The sequence below is a fragment of the Musca autumnalis genome, unplaced genomic scaffold (genome assembly GCF_047663935.1).
Source record: "Musca autumnalis isolate F117 unplaced genomic scaffold, ASM4766393v1 scaffold_1, whole genome shotgun sequence".
Lineage (NCBI taxonomy): Eukaryota > Metazoa > Arthropoda > Insecta > Diptera > Muscidae > Musca > Musca autumnalis.
In genome coordinates this window covers 116,896,448-116,909,686 of record NW_027411644.1, presented here as the reverse complement: position 1 = coordinate 116,909,686, position 13,239 = coordinate 116,896,448, and the positions used below count along the sequence as shown (strand labels likewise).

Below are 13,239 nucleotides of genomic sequence, written 5' to 3'. Positions count from 1 at the left end.
AACGCAAAATTATGAATGGAAAGTTCAAACAAGGGCCCCTATTACGACAGTACAAGTTTTTTTCAGGGGCAAGTCCATACTTCCTCAGAAAATGGCCCGGCAGCTGTAAAAAACGCCTACAGCCATATCGTAATATTTCTGCGAGTTTTCGATAAAGTTCGAAGATTGTGCATATCGGCCCACTCCTTCCGGTACCTTCCCCACAAAAGTTCAAACATTTTCGTTAAAATTGTACGCTCGATATTTTTAAACAGAGTAAGCGATTTGTTCCAAACTTTGGATTTAGTAATACATACTTTGTCCAAACATAGTTTAAGGTCGAAAATGGGCCGTATCGATTCGCTCTTTAGGGTAACTCCCTCACAAAGGTTCAACATTTTTGTTTAAGTGCCGTTTAAGCTCTCTTCGAGGATCCTTTGAAAATTGCTACCGAAGATACTCCTTGTGGTCCTGTCTGCAGAGATATTATGTTTTTCATAATGGGGCAACAGCTCTAAATTATACGGTGACCAACTGAAAATACTGGTGTTCGCAATATGTATTGGAAGGAATTGTGATCATTAATCCAAATCAACCGTGTGCACGGCCATCCACTGGTGGATGCAGTAAAATACTCTTAATTGAATGAATTCTACAACTTTTGGGCGTTCAAGTATTTTTTGTAATTATTCTTTAATAACTCATTTGTAGCACGATTTTAGACAACATTAATGCTTAAAATTTTTGAAATATGTAATGAAACAACAAGAAAAATTAAATAATAATTCTCCCTTAAATATTCTCTTTTCCTATTTTGCTCACCATTGATCCAAATCCATATTTTGTCGGTTTCTCATCAGTTTTTTTTGTGACTCTTCGCAAAGTCCTTTACTGAAGATGGAAAAAGAAATGTTTTACGCAAATATACTTGTTGGTTTCTATGGCGAAGGTCACACTAGCGCTATTTCAACATGGCGACATCGAGTTAATAGGCGAGGGGTATGAGGTAGTGAAACCGCTGTACAAGGTTTTCTGTGTATGCGATGTAACCTCTTCCTATTATTATTTTTTAAAAACTCGCTAATGTGACCAAATGCTATGCTAGATGCAGTCGTTTCAATCCGAATCAAAGAATAATGGTATTTAAATAGTCATTACAAAAACGCGTTGGAGAAAATATACAAAAATTGAAAACCACAAAGATTAAACAACGATTTTATCTTTCATTGTTGAATTGCTCTTATCACAATTTTCAAAACCAATAAATCGCAAGAATTGTTTTTCTAGATGTTGTTCGTAAGCCAAAGTATTGGGCGTTATATATCAAAAAGTTCAATAAATATAAATAAACGTATTGTTGCGAAGTCAGTAACTGAAAACTTGACGGAATCTATGCAGAGAATTACCCAAGAAGCCTAATTGTTCATTATTTTGGACAATAAGTATACAGATGTAGTAAAATTATCCTCTGTAATACTTCATCCAATACTTTACATATTTCTTGCCGAATTTAAAACAGTTTAAAATTTTACTCAGAAATGTGTAGCATAAGCTAATATCCTATGAAACTAAAATAAAAAGGGGGGCGGCGGCTTCTCCCCCTCTGGCTACGTCGGTGCAACAGTATAAGCCGAAAAATTTTTATATAAACCCATTATCGCACTTTGCCGTTTGCGACCCCAAAACCAGTAATTTCACAATATTCACCCAGCAAAACATTTCAGTACATTTTCAGATTGTTTTTGGCTAACAGTTGAAAAAGTCGAATGCTTTAAAAACAATATGCAATGAAATACTCATAACTTCATTAATATTGGTCCAAACAGAAAAAATCTTGTATTGAATTTTATTAGCTTTTTATCAGCTACATAATACAACAAGTGAGCAAAGGCTATAGTCGGGACCGGGCCGACCATGCATAAGCTGTGCATAAGCTTTTCACTGGTAAATATTTCTTTTAGGGAATATAATCCGACTACCACCAAACATAATATGCCTCTTTCTTTCTGGGACCCCCATAAGCAACCAAAATTTCATGATCATCCGATCAAAATTACGACCTGTAGCTTGATTGCAAAAAAAGGAAGTATTGGATGCATTACCGACTATTGCGGTATCTCCCTTGTTTGCCCAACTTCGCCAACCCGCTTTACACCAACGTATTTTCTTCTTCCATTGATACCCCTACTAGAAGCCGATATATTCACAAAGAATAAAACTGAATTTGTCTCGAAATGAGTTTTTCCCCATTCCAACCCCTAAATATTATCCGGCTATTACCAAAATCAATAGGCTTCTTCCTCTGTGGGGCCCCCAACTATCCCCAAAATGTCGTCACTATCCGATCAAAATTCCAACTTGTAGCGTGATTACAAAAAATGGAAAAATTGGATATATTACTGAATTTTGCAATATCTCGTTTTGCTCACTTACGCCAACATACTTTGCATCAATATAAACGAGATCTTTTCTTCTTCCATTGACGGGTATTCCTTTTGAAAGAAAAAACGTTGACTTTTCTCCACATAAGCTTTTCGCTTATTCCGACTCCTGAATATTATCCGACCATCGCCAAACTAAATAGGCTTTCTCCTCCGTGGGACCCGCATCAACTCCCAAAAATTTCGTGACGATCCGATCAAAATTGCGACCTGTAGCGTGATTACAAAAAATTCGGAAAATGGGATGCATTATCGACTATTGCCATATCTCTGCTATTTGACCACCTACGACAACCTACTTTACATCGTTTTAAAGGTGATATTTTCTTCTTTCCTTGCCATGTTTTGCTTTTGATATACCTCTTAAAGAAACAGAGATATTGGCTTTGAAATAAAATGTTGACTTTTCTACAAATAAGTTTTTTGCCCATTCCGACCCCTAAATATTATCCGACCATCGCCAAAATCAATAGGCTTCTTCATCTGTGAGACCCCCATTAACCCTCAAAATTTCGTGACGATTCGATCAAAATTGGGACCTGTTGCGGGATTTCCAAAAAAATTGATAAATGGGGTGTATTACCGACTATTGCGATATCTCCGTCATTTGGTTACCTACGCCGACCCAGTTTGCATCATTGTAAAGATGGGATCTTCAACTTTCATAATCAGGATTTGCTTTTGGAAAGTTTTCAACCAAAGCTGTGATATTCGTCAATATAATTAAAATCGCAAAATGAAAATTGGGGTTTTATTTGCTAGTATTGTGACATGAGGCGTTCAGAGCACACTTCGACTAACTCCATAAAACAAAAAGTTGAGAAAAGCAATGATGAAATGTATATTGTTTTTTAAAATTCCCCTGATTATATGGATTCAAATATATAATGTAGAATGCATAATAGCAGGTATAGCTTTCATCTAACGGTATATAAAATAAAACAAAAACAATAGTCAACAAACAATCGTTAGTAATGTTGTGGTAATGGTGGAGTTAATCGAAGTGTGCACTGAAAAAAGTAATAAAGTTAGGTCTTGAATTTTTTTATTAACGAAAAACTTAGTTTTTTACACATATATAACCGGTTTTACATAAAAATTAATGTTGCCAGTTCAGTTATAAAACAATATTTGTAATTAATTCATGTTAGCTTTATGTTAGCTTCATTCTTCATGGCTAGGTTTACGACGTTTCCGACGTATATAATATACGTCAAAAATGTATGTTATATACGTCATAATAAGGCCATCTATGGTTTCAACAAAAGCCGAAAGGACATTGCATGTAAAAATGTACACGTTGCGAGCAGAGCTACATATGAATGTGGAGTTAATCGAAGTGTGCACTGAAAAAAGTTGCATATTATTCAGTGGTCAATAAAAACTTGTTATTTAAAGGTGCTCATCTTTATTATTCAGAAAAGATATTATAATCATAAATAGATATGGCGATATCAAAGGCTTTGACACTAAAATCTCAAAATTTTCAAAAAGTGGAGTTAGTCGAAGTGTGCACTGAGCGCCTCACATCTTCGTTGTTTGATCACCTACGAGCACCAACTTTACATCACTAGAAAGGTGATATTTTCTACTTTCATTGTCAGGTTTTACTTTTGGTATACCCTATATAGAAGCTGAGATATTCGCTTTGGAAAAAAACGTTGTCTTTTTATCCACCTAAGTTTTTTGCCCTTTCCGACCCCTAAATATTATCCGACCATCACCAAAATCAATAGGCTTCTTCCCCTCCGGGACCCCCATCAACAGCCAAAATTTCGTGACGATCCGATCAAAATTGCGACCTGTAGCGTGATTACAAGGTTTAGATGGACAGACGGACAGACGAACGGACTGACGGACGGACACACATAGCTAGATCGACTCAGCTCGTCGAAACAATAATTTTGGTATATACATATAAGTATGGGCCTACGACCATTATTTCGATGCGTTACAAACTATTTGGGCAAAACCAACTTATAATACCCTCCCCACATAGTGGTGTAGGGTATAAAAATAGAGAACAATTTTGAACAAAAAAATGTAATTTTCGGTATTTAATATTTAAAACCAATTTTTATCAATGCTTGTACTCTTCGATTTTCTTAAAATTTTCTTGTATAAAACTACGATCAATTACACAAATTTTACGACCCATTTGGTAGTGGAATTGTAACAATTACTATTTTTCTTAATTTTTAAAAAATTGTCAATAAAATTTTTTCCCAAGTATAAACCAGTGTGAAACATTTGTTATTTTAACAAAAAATACATTTATTAACATTTGGTTTGTTGTTTTATTTAGGAATTTATCTTAAACATTTTAAAAACTTCTTCATTTTTCGACTTTGAAAATTATTAGCTCTTATATTTGAAATAATTATTAATTGTCATGGACCTTTATTTTAGAATAGCAAGGTTTAGGGCCGGTTTCTCTATGTCGAAAAAAATGATTGCGAACGAAAAACAACCACCAAACCAAAGTGGTTTTCATGGCAACATTGACTTTGTGTTTGCTTTAAAACAACTACAAAATTTACAAATCATACACGAGTTTAGTTTTTTTTTCTTTCGTTCGACATAGTGAAACAGCCTGTTAAATTTTAGAATCGGGTAAAATGTCGAATATTAGGAACAGTAATTAAATGGAAAACGTTAAAAAAGAAACAAAAACTTTGGTTGTTTCCGCCCGGGTTCGAACCGGGGACCTTGTGCGTGTGAAGCACACGTGATAACCACTACACTACGGAAACGTACGATAACGGACGATGATAAAAAGTGGTTTTGTTTGCTAATAGCAAAGCTTTTAAAAAAGCTTTGTCGTTGTATGTAAAAGGAATAACACTATTTGTTGCTCTGACAGAAAGCTCAGTTATAGCAACAATGACGAACAGTAGGCAAAACATGATATCAATGTTGATTTTGTAATTTTAATATTTTATTTTTGTTCGTATTAACATCGTTATATTACATACGTAATTATTTTTTCGTTTTCAAATATGTTCAAATGACTGTTTCAAAAGATATTGGTAAAAATTAAAATTAAGTACAGTGAGTGTCAAAAATATTCGGTTTTCAATTTCACCAATAATAACACCTCAGTATTTTCGAACCCCATAACCAATATTCAAAAAACCAAATACTTAAAAAAATGTTGGTCCTGTGGCAATTAAAAAATGTAAGTAACATGAATCCATGGCAACCCTATAAGCGAGAATAACAAAGAAGAAGTTGTTAACCCTGTTTTCTATGCGTCAAAAATATTCGGTTTTTGTAAATTTTGTTAAATATTTTGGCAAAAAACCGGTCAATATCGAACTTTTTCTGCAATATTAGTATAAATTTCAATAATTGCGAACAGAATCTTTGTTCCTGTGTGCAAAAATATCATATTTCATAGCAAATTATTACAATTTAGGGCTAAGGAAAAACGCTTTCCTAGAAAAGAGAAAACTGTTCATATTTCTTTATAAAAACGGCAGGAATAAAGGGAATTTTTGCTTATTTTTGAATATTTAGTCGAATACATTTGAAATAATGTGCAAAAGTCACGAAAATATAGAAATAATTGATTTCGTGAAACACATAACCCAGCCACACCAAGGACTGGGAGGGAAGGTAGAGGAATCTCCTGAAAAATTACGGCTAAACCGCCCTTAATTTTCCCGAAATTGGTCACCGAGTCCTAAATGACTTTCAAAAGATAGAAAATATGCACTTACATTCCAAAAAAATCGAAAGGATAAAGACTTTCATGGCCTTGTAACACATCACACACCATCGGCTTATTTACATAACCAAAAATCTAGTTCAAATTTCGCCTTGATATACCTTCAAAACTTGATGTACATCAGAAACCTGGTGAAATGGAGTTAGTTTTGAATGTCTAAGCAGGAAAATCAGTATACCACCAAGTTTCCGGCCTTTCTCTGTACTCCAACACAAAAAGTACGAAGGCGCTTATAGGAGACATGTATTTATCAATGACTTATGATGTGTTACAAGGCCATGAAAGGCTTTATCCTTACGATTTTTTTGGAAAGTAAGTGCATATTTTTTATCTTCTGAAAGTCATTTAGGGCTCGGTGACCAATTTCAAGAAAATTAAGGGCGGTTTAGCCGTAATATTTCAGGATATTCCTCTACCTTCCCTCCCAGGCCTTGGTTTGGCTGGCTTATGTGTTTCTCGAAATCGATTATTTCTACATTTTCGTGACTTTTGCACATTATTTCAAATGTATTCGACTAAATATTCAAAAATTAGCAAAAATTCCCTTTATTTCTACCGTTTTTATAATGAAATATAAACATTTTTACTCTTTTCTAGGATAGCGATTTTCCTTAGCCCTAAATTGTAATAATTTGTTATAAAATATAATATTTTTGCACACAGGAACAAAGATTCTGTTCGCAATTATTGAAATTTATACTAATATTGCAGAAAAAGTTCGATATTGACTGGTTTTTTGCCAAAATATTTAACAAAAGTTACAAAAACCGAATATTTTTGACGCATAGAAAACAGGGTTAACAACGTGTTCTTAGTTATTCCCCCTTATAGGGTTGCCATGGATCCATGCTACATAAATTTTTTAATAGCCACAGGACCAACATTTTTTTAAGTATTTGGTTTTTTGAATATTGGTTATGGGGTTCTAAAATACTGAGGTGTTATTATTGGTGAAATCGAAAACCGAATATTTTTGACACTCACTGTATTTCGTAAAGATGCAGAGTACGTCTAATGCCTATACGAAATCATCATAGTATGGAGGACATACATACATATTAAGTTTGTTTTACTTTTGTAACGCATTGGGATAATCATTTGCGACCCTATAAAGTGTACAGTCAGAGTCAAAAGAAAGTTTACACCTCACAAAAACTTTTTAATAGCATAATTACACCGGTATAAGGATATATGTACAGTATAATCTCGATAATCCGGACACCACATGTTTCGGCGGTGTCCGGATTATCGAATTGTCCGGATTACCGAGTAATAACAAAAACATATAATTTTTTACGTTAAGTCATTAATAATGGACTTTTACTAGATAATAACCTGACAAATAAGGTAAACAAATTCATATTAACCAAATATTGAGGTTTGCGCAGCTTCCCTGGCTACCAAATTTACGTCTAATATTCCTCCAGCATAATTTGGGTGACTTTTGCAGATTACTTTTTCATCTAAAACTTCTCTACAACTGGTGTATATTTATGCATAGTTTTTTTAGAATATAAACTTTGTAGCCCATGTACATACATACAATTGAATTCCCTTTTTCATGGGACATCTCATCTCTCATTTTATATAAATGTTATAGCTTACGAATAAGACAAAATGTAATTTAAATCTATCGGTTGCATAAGTACGAGAATGCAATAATATAATCCTTAGTTACCGGCGATTTTGAATACCAAAGAAAGAAAATAAAAGGGTCCATACTACTTTTTTTCAAATTTATTGAAATTACTATATAAGGACTCTATTCGTAATGCCTTTAGAGGAAGGGACCACTCTACATTGATTTTTCAGGGAATCAACCCTAGATTTTAAATACTGTTGCTTACACTGTGCAACATTTTTAAGGTAATCTTGTGCAAACAATTTGAGCTTAGGATTTTTTGATAGTACAGACCCAAAAGACAAAAACCCTAGTTGGGTTTTGTTGTGTCAGATCCAGCTTGGATTTTATGGTCCCATCTAAACATGGTTTATTGTCTTTTTAAAGCAATTCTGGGATATATCTCTGAAACCTATTTGAATCTTCATCTGACCTCTGAAGCAAATTTTTTGATAAAGGCAAGAATAAAATATTTAAAGAAATAATGAACTTGAAAAACTACATTAATTGGCTAAAATTTTATAAAATATCGACAATTTCCATAATTTTTATACATTTCGCACGAATACCAATACCGTTAATTTTGTCTTAATGTTTTCTTTTAGAAAAAATTTCGCACGAATGTAATCCACAACTCTTCAGAATATGTCATTGTTGTAAAACGCCTCTATCACGTTGTTTTCAGTACGTTTTTCAACGATCAGTTAGTAAATATGTCAATCATGTGGTGTGAACTGCGTTTGGAATACGTGTTGTAAAAGATGTGATGCAAAATACCGGCGAAACAACATGAAGTAAGCATTTTAGAGTTTCAGAATGTTCTGAAGAATTGCTGATAACTTTATTTGGAATATTTCTGCAAATGGTTACTTGGTTCAACTCCCAACAGTTTAGCTGATACTGACCAGAATTGATTTGATTTTGATGCCCTATGTGGAGTTTTTCTTATCTGGTCTGTTCAATAGATAAGTTCTACTATTTTAGGGCTACAATATTCCCAAAAACAGCAAGGCCAAGTTCATAATCGTTTCTGAGATAATGGTCTGATAAATGCAAAAAACTGTAGTTTTAGCCCGGTTTAGATGAAGCCACAAAATCTGAACTGAATCTTACGAGACAAAACCCTACTAGGGTTTTTGTTGTCTTAATATTTACTTTCAAAAAATGCATACTAGAAGTTGTTTCAGTGCCAGTCATCAATGGTTGAACGATAGGAAAATTATTTGACAGATTCATATAGTTAATTCCATATTGACTGTATAACTGAATTGACAGTGGATATCTAGTTCGAGATTTTGACTGAAAACTTTGAAAAACTTAATTTTTTGTTATTTATACACCTATTGCTATTGTTACGAACGAAAACGTCAATGAAATACATACGAATCTAACGCTCAAGATAGGAAACAAAAATAAAATATGTGATGTCCGGATTACCGAGTCTACAATGTAAAAAATTCTAGTGTCCAGATTACCGCGTTGTCCGGATTAAGGAGTGTCCGGATTATCGAGACTATACTGTACATAATAAATATAAAATATCAATGAATTTTTTTAAGTGTTTAGTGGTAGATTAAATTAATTATGAAATAAATAAATATTGATAAAATAACCCACATTTTTAAGAGTCAAAAGAAAGTTTACAATCTTGCCAAAAGTAAGATATTTTTTATTTTTTTAGCTTGAAATGCCTTTATTTTGACTTATTAACTTATTTTGATCACATTCGAGTGTCTAAATAATAAATCCACCAGTATTTTGGTGAAATCCGGTGATATCGCCCCATTTTGTCGCTGTCAGACACCCGATGAACATACACATATAGGACACTCCATCAAGTCTGATTCTGTATAGAACATTTTCACCGTTAAAAGTTACCCAAAAAATAAAATAACTACTTGGACCCTATTTTGCAAACAGCTAGTCAGATACCAGTGCGAAAGTGAAAACTACTCGCGAGTGGGAGTACTCGAAGAGTACTAGTTTTAAAAGAAGTTTACTCTTCACTCTTTTGTTTTATTTGGGAGCAATCGCGAGTACTCATGGTTTAAAAATAGGAGTGGGAATGAAAAATGCTCGAAATAGAGTAAAAGTTTACTCGAAGAGTAAAATCGAGTGAAAAATAGTTGATATATATTTTTAATTTTTTTTTTGTGTAGTTTTGGGGGAAGTTTATGTGGTGAAGGTGAGGGGGCAAGTTGAGGGCGGGGGGTGATTTGAGGGTTGGGGGGAAGTTGAGAGCGGGGTGGGGGCAAGTTCCTGAGGCGAAATTGTAGCATCTTCTGCAGTTTAGTGGGCAAAAAACTGCATAACGGTTATAATTTGCACAAAGTGTATACACTTTTTATGCGCATCCGATTTCACTATCAACCATGAAAAATACATCGATCTAAACCTATTTAAAAAAAATCCATCAAGAACCGTGGATGTACATTCACAATTAATTATACCCTACACCACTATGTATAAGTTGGTTTTGGACAAACGGTTTGTAACGCATCGAAATAATGGTCGTACACGCAGAGAAAAAAATATGTTTGATCCAACAATATTCCAAGAGCAAAATATGTATTGTTAACATATTGTTGGATTCCTCATGTAGTATTGTAAATCCAAAAATAGTTTGTGTCAACTGAACAATATTTCTCTCTTTTCTTCGAAAATTTGTTTCTCTTCTCTCGCTATTCGATGCCGTGTTGAAAAAACAATTTTGGTGAGTTGTGGTGTGTGCGTGGTGACATGCTGCCTTTACCTTTGTTTTTGTCTATAGACCCATACATACATATATATATATATATATATATATATATATATATATATATATATATATATATATATATATATATATATATATACCAAAATGAATGTTTCGACGAGCTGAGTCGATCTGGCTATGTGTGTCCGTCCGTCTGTCCATCTAATCACGCTACAGGTGGCAATTTTGATCAGATCGTCACCAAATTTTGGGTGTTGGTGAGGGTCCCGGAGGGGAAGAAGCCTATTGATTTTGGTGATGCTCGGATAATATTTAAGGCTCGGAATGGGCCAAAAACTTATTTGGAGAAAATATCAACTTTTTTTTTCAAAGCGAATATCTGTACATCTACAATGGGTATTTCAAAAGCAAAACCTGCTAATGAAAGTAGAAAATATCACCTTTCTAACGACCTAAAGTAGGTTGTCGTAGGTGATTAAACAACGAAGATATCACAACAGTCGCAAATACAACCCAACTTTTCAATTTTGCGATTTTAATCATAATGACGAATATCACAGATTTGGATGTGGACTTTCCAAAAGCAAAGCCTGGGTATGAAAGTAGAAAATCCCATCTTTACAATGATACAAAGTAGGTTGGCGTAGGTGGCCAAATAACGGAGCTATAGCAATCGTCGGTAATGCATCCCATTTTTCCGATTTTTTGTAATCACGCTACGGGTCGCAATTTTGGGGGTTAATGGGCGACCCACATAGGAAAAAGCCTACTGAGTTTGATGATGGTCGGATAATATTAAGGGTCGGAATGGGCAAAACCTATTTGGAGAAAAGGTCAACGTTGTATTTCAAAGTCAATATCTTTGTTTCATTAAGAGGTATATCAAAAGCAAAACATGGCACTGAAAGTAGAAAATATCATCTTTACAACGATGTAAAGTAGGTTGTCGTAGGTGGTCAAACAACAACGGATAGTCACGAAATTTTGGGGTTGATGGTGGCCCCATAGAATAAAAAGCCTATTGATTTTGGTGATAGTCGGATAATATTTAGGGGTCGGAATGGGGAAAAACGTATGTGGAGACAAATTCAAAGTTTTAAGGAAGTAATTCAAAGGAGTAAAGTAGTTGGCGAAGGTGGCCAAACAAGGGAGATACCACCATGGTGGGTAATACATCCAATTCTTCCATTTTTTTGCAATTGCGTTACAAGTCGCAATTTTGATCGGATGGTCACGAAATTTTGGTTGCTTATGGGGGTCCCAGAGAGAAAAAGGGGGTATTATGTTTGGTAGTAGTCGGATTATATTCCCTAAAAGAAATGTTTACCAGCGAAAAGCTTATGCAGAGGGGTAGTGGTGTAGGGTATCACATGGTCGGCCCCGTCCCGACTATAGCCTTTGCTCACTTGAATAAATCGGATACAGCTTCCATACCGCTAAACTTTTTAAACCTCTGCGTCCGCAAAAATGCGAGTGATGTGTCGGTTTCTTAACTGAAAATGAAACGATCAAAAACATTTTTCGTAAATTGTTCAATTTTTGCAGTTTCCGCCGTTCTAGTGGATGGATTTTCCCGAGCTATGATTTATATGATCCGAACCGTCAAAAAACTAAAATATCGCGGGGTCCCAGCACAATCAAGAAGATATTGTAAGTACTGTACATTTTTTTTTTCTTTTTTTTTTTTTTTTGAAATACTATCGCCCTAAATTTTAGCCTTTGGTAGTGGTTTGCTGTGATGCTCCTCTAGGCTACATAGTCATTATACATACGAAGTTATCCGTAATCGGGAGTACTTTAATCCTATGTTTGGTTTTTAGAAATAGGTGAATGCGCATCGCAACCAGATCAAAAATACATAAAACGCCTAAAATACGAATTCAAAGTGTCAGCATCCATAAAAGGTGGATGCAGAGGATATTTTGAAAAGTGGTACATTAGAAGTGTAATCTTCATTTTGAGATCCACTTTTACTTTGGGAAGATGTCCATTATTTGAATGGTTTAACCAGCAATCGAATCGAATAAGATCGTAAAACACTTGTTAGCTTCAACGAGTTTTTAAGCGGTCATAACTTCCACGTACACGCAGAGAAAAAATATTTTTCGCTTTTGTTGGAACAAAAATATATGTTTTGGTTCCAAAAATGTATTTGTTTTGTTTAAACATTGTAATCCAAATCCAAAAATACCATCTTTTGTTCCAAACATAGAAAACAAAAACAACTTTCGAATTTCCGCAATATTGTTAAAATCGTTAACAATACCGATTGTAGGAACTATCATAATCTAATTTTGTTTACAAAAAGTATTGTCAATACAGAAAACCAGCCCAGAAATTTTTGATTTGAGTGCATATACTTCTCATATACACTTTTCGCATAACTTGGATATAAATGTCGCGTATAATATTGCAATCATTGATGAACACAATACATGGTTTGCTGCATTGGCTGACAACAAAGACAAACAAAAAGCCACAAGAACCCACCACAACATAAGGAATAATTAAACACCATAACAAACATGAAAAGGAAAGAAGAATGAAACAAAACAGAAACAAATAAAAACAAGAGTCTCACAAGTACATACACACAAAAACAAAGGTAAAGGCAGCATGTCATACAAACACACCACAACTCACCAAAATTGTTTTTTCAACACGGCATCGAATAGCGAGATAAGAGAAACAAATTTTCGAAGAAAAGAGAGAAATATTGTTCAGTTGACACAAACTATTTTTGGACTTACAA

At 34.2% G+C, this 13,239-nt stretch overlaps 1 non-coding gene across 1 annotated transcript; it reads right to left on the bottom strand.

Moving 5' to 3' along the window:
- Window positions 1-5,100: 5,100 nt before the first annotated feature.
- On the bottom strand, window positions 5,101-5,173 carry TRNAV-CAC (transfer RNA valine (anticodon CAC)). Its single transcript has one exon. It is a non-coding gene; the product is annotated as a tRNA-Val (tRNA).
- Between the last annotated feature and the right edge of the window lie 8,066 nt (window positions 5,174-13,239).